Raw genomic sequence first — 5,000 nt, forward strand, 5'->3', positions numbered from 1 at the left:
TCTTCTTCTTTCTTGATTCCTCTCACTTCGTTTCTTTTCTTTCTTGTCTCCTTCTCTCTCTCCTTCCTCCACTGTCATTGTTGTCCAATTTTTTGTATTGCCCTGCTTTATATCTTCTGTTTCTCCTACCTTCCTCTCCACCATCTCCACATCCACATCCACACATTTCACACACACATCCCTTTTTTCCCTTTTCTCTTCTCTCTCCTCTCCTCTTTGACCTCGTGTTTGTAATTCCCTGCTTCGCACTTTCTTCAGGCTTTCTCCCACTCCCTCCCCCCCCCTTCTCCCCCCCCTCCCCCCTTTACGTTGTTAAACAGCGCATCCTGGCAAAGAGATTTTTTAACTGCCCCTATAAGGTATATAATCCCTCTATTCACCCTTACTAGTTCCCCCTTCCCTCCCCCCCCTTCCTTCCTCCCCCTCCCCGTTCGTTTCCACGATGTTCCACACATTTACCTGTGTGAATCGACCCCACCTCCATCCCTTCCCCACACCAACCAGCCTACGTCTCCCTCCCCCCCTCTCCATCACCCCCCTTCCCCACCTTTACCCATAATCCCTGCCCCCTATGCTCCCTCCCCTCCCCTCACTCTCCTCCCCCCTCCCCCTCCCCCCTCCCCTTGGGCCGGCATGCCCCTCAGGCCGCCCAAGACAATGGCAGGGTTGGAGCGCTGCCTCGTTACCTCGCCCATTAACGCAACCACACAATGGGGCGGTTCTACGAGAGGGAGGGGGAGGGGGTGGGGGAAGGAGGGAATGAATGGGGGAGGGGGAAAAAAGAGGGGGGAGGAGGAGGGAAGGAGGAACGGAGGAGGGAAGAAGGATAAGGAAAGAGAGAGGGAAAAGCAGAAAGAGAAGAGAGGAGAGGAAGAGGAAGAGGAAGAGGAAGAGGGGAGAGGGAAGGAGAAAGAGAAGATTGGTAAAGTAGAGGGAGAAGGAAGGAAGGAAGGGAGAATAAGGGGGATTGAGAGAAGGACAAAAAAGGAGGTGAGACAAAGAGGAAGGGAGAAGGGAGAAAAGAGGAGAGGGAGTGGGGCAAACGAGGAAAAGAACGAGGAGAATTAAAAAAGAGATGAACGAGGAAGGAGAGCGGGAAAGAGAAACAAAAAATAGGAGAGTTGATAGGAGAAGAACAAGGACGAGGAGAGACACGAAGAGGACGAAAAGAAAAGAAACAATAAGCAAAAATCACGAGAGAGAGCGAAGGAAAAATAGAAACCACACGAGCTCCCCTCCACCCTCCCTCCCCCCTCTCCTTCCTAAGCCTACTTTGCCACGCCGTAACTCATAACAAAGTCGCTATCATAACCCCCGAAGGGTGTGGAGGAGGGAGGGGAGGGAGGGAAGGGAAGGGAAAAGAAGAGGAGGGAAGGGAAGGAGAGGTTAGGGAAGGAAAGGGAAGAAGAGGGAAGGGGAGGGAAGAAAAGAGGAGGGGAGGGGAGGGAAGGGGAGGGGAAGAGGAGGACAGGAGAGAAAATGGGAGGGGAGGGGAGAGAAAGAATAAGGAAGGAAGAGGAAATACAAGCCCCCCCCCTTCCTTCCTTCCTTCCTCCCCCCCCCCCTTCTCTCCCACGTCACAACCACTCACAGGCTCCCGTTACATCCTCTCACATAAATCATGACACCCTTTAATTAAAACATTAGAAAACTGAAACCTTAGAAACCTGAAAGAAACTTAAGAGAACATATTTTTTTTTAGAGAACTGAAATAAACTTAATAAACCGAAAGAAAACTAAAGAACTAATAGAAAATGTAGAGAACTAAAATACACTTTAGAAACCCGAAAGAAATTTAAAGACCTGGCAGAAACTTAAGAGAACTAAAAGACACTTTAGAAACCGGCGAGAAACTCGAGAGAACCGAAAAGAACCGCAAGAAAGCCCGAAATTTCCTCGGGAACCGTCGGCGGCGCCTCGGGGTCCCTGTCGGAGGCGCGGCCAGAGAGGCGAGTCATTGCCACGCGTCGCCGTAACGAGAGGAAAGTGCCGTGGCAACAGATGAACCGATACTTGTTGTTCATAAAGCGGACGGCAATTGTCTTCCGGCGATTAATTGTCACGGTGTTTCTGTCTTGTAAGTGAATAAGTGTGTGCGTGTCTCGCGTCGGTTTTCTCATACGGTTAGATTTTCTCTCTTTCCTCTTCTCCTCCTTTCCTTCTTTAATTCCTCTACGTCATCTTTTGCCCCTCTTCCTCCACTTTCCTTTCCCTCCATCCCCTTCTTCCCCCTCCCGTCTCCCTCCTTCCCCACCTCCCCCACCCCCACCCATTTCCCTTTTCCCCCTAACTCCCCTTACCCGTCCCCCCTCCTTCCCCACCTTCTCCCCTTAGCCGTCTTCCCGCCTTCCCCACCTTCCCCCATCCGTCTCCCCTCCCCCCCTCCCCCGCCCCGACTCGCGAGGGCCGACACCCGAGCGCGACATTCCTCGGCGAAATGTGACAAAATAAACCCCTCTACAGTGAGGAGAGTGGGCTGGGGGTGTGGGTGGGGATGGAGGTGCTATAATCCCCCCCCCCACACACACACACCATTCTCAATCCTCCTATCCTACCCACTTACAATCCACCCCCCCCCCCTTCTTGCGCGAAGAAAACAACAGAAAAAAGTGACAATTAGATTCAAAGACACACTCGCGCCACAAATCAACCAACCCTATCAGTCCCGAACCGCTGCGATAAATAAGGACATAAAAACAGCGTGAACTAAAACCGCCGCAATTTCACCGCCACCGCTACAGCCGCCACTATCGCCACCGCCGCCACCGCCGATATTGCCTTCTCCGCTACCGCCACCGCCGCTAACAACGCCACCGCTACGATCGACGAGGGTCAACGACAGCGCGAAAACACACACACACGCACACACACCGGCCGCCCGCTACGCCCCTCCGTCGCCACTTCGCGCCGCCTCGAAGCCGTATTCCGCGATTTCTAGGTGGAGATTGAAGGAGGAGGAAAGAGGAAGAGGAACGAATGGAACAGGAAAATAAGAAAAAAAATAAATGGAATAAGAAAAGGAGAGAGGGAATAGATGGAACGCGAAAAGAAGAGAAGGGGTTTACACTCGAATGCCGACCCAATGCAATTCTCGCCCCCGAATAAAAAGGAGGGAAGAAGAACAAGGACAGAGAAGAGTGAGGAAAAGGGGGAACAGAATAGACCAAAAGCCAAGAACGGGAAGCCCTCGGCCCAAGGGCTCCCTCTACAGCGAAGGCCCCGCCCACTCACTCCCGCCGTGACACCGGCACGTTGGAGCGGTTGGCGGAGAGAAAGAAAGAGAGAGAGAGAAAGAGAAAGAGAAAGAGAAAGAGAAGAGAAAGAAAGAGAAAGAGAAGTAGAGAGAGGAAGGGAACGCGACACCGTAATGGAAACAGTTGGGAGGAAGAAAATACTATAACTGAAATCGAGCAAAATACTAGTAATTCCCGATCGTGACAGGCATGTCAGCCGTACGATCATACCCCGTGCAAAGCTAAGCTTCTTGTTAATTTCGTCCATTATTGTTAGTTTTAACTTTCTGCCATCTTGATATTTGCTAACGGTATTCCATAATTGCTCTCTGGCTCTCGCTTAGTCCACCAGGGCGTAAATAATGCCTAAAGTGAGCTCCGTGTCTCCAGCCGTCGGAGCGGGCGCGTGTTTGCATTCGTTGGTCAAATGAACGGCGGTCTGGGCAATCTTTAAAATCTAGGTAAAGCATCATTGTTAGTTGTAATACATATTACTTATTTCGACAGTACAATTGTACCTAATTATATATAATAATCACTGTTTAGACAATCAAGTAATAAGCTTTACTTCTACTATGTTACTTGTTTCGACATCGCCTTTCGCTCTCGAGCTGGGCGAAAGACCAACACAGGGAAGGGATTTTCGCCTCGCTTCCTTTCACAGCTGGGGAAGCCTCCCACTCTGGAAAGGGATCTCCGGGCAGAAGAGACTAGTGTGATCGCCCCTTTAGTGCAGCGAACTCGAGGGGCGTGTCTCTCGCTCGCAAAAACATTGCTTGCAATCTGCAATGAACCGACTTAACTACTTACTGATTTACAATGTCATCTTTTTCTTATACTCCTTCTTATTCTTCTTTTTATTTAGCTTCTTGGCTATTTACTGAGTTCCTAAATCATCTGATTTATATTCTTCATTAATTTCTCTAACATTGAAGTTAGTGGACTACTTGCTAACTGAGTTACGATATATTTCAGTGAATTATCTATTGACTTTTATGATTTCGATCTTGTTTGGCTTTTTATTATCATTCCGTTTATTTTCCCTATTTATTGCTTATCTTCTCATTTTCCCCTACCCTATTTATTCTTCACTGAATCTCTATATCATTTTGGGCCTTTGAATTCTTTCAAGTTTTCTCATCCCGCCGTCGCTTTTAAAATCTTAACATTCGCCTGCAAAGTTATTTTTAAAAACTTATTATTAAATACTACGATCTCCATGCGGTCAATCCCAGTCTTTATTAATATTTTCCTTTCTAGAGCACTGGTTCTTGGTTGCTGTGGCTATCGGTATCTTATCTCTAGCAAATATCACAGACACACACCTACACACGCACATGCGGGTGATTACACAAAATATGATTATAAAATTTAATTACTATACTAATACACTATATGTTAATATATGTGCGCACACACACTAGCAAGCACACACACACACACACACACACACACACACACACACACACACACACACACACACACACACACACACACACACACACACACACACACACACACACACTCCGTTCCATAATTCTTTAAATCGTTCAGTGAAATATAAAATTGCTCTCCTGATTTGAATAATGTTAATCCATGCATCAACTGAACAAAACACCTGGCGTCGACAAAACGCGAGATAATCAACCGCAAATGATTAAGGGAGAATATATATATATATATATATATATATATATATATATATATATATACAGAATTAGAGAGAGAGAGAGAGAGAGAGAGAGAGAGAGAGAGAGAGAGAGAGAG

The sequence above is a fragment of the Penaeus chinensis genome, chromosome 20, assembly GCF_019202785.1.
Source record: "Penaeus chinensis breed Huanghai No. 1 chromosome 20, ASM1920278v2, whole genome shotgun sequence".
NCBI lineage: Eukaryota > Metazoa > Arthropoda > Malacostraca > Decapoda > Penaeidae > Penaeus > Penaeus chinensis.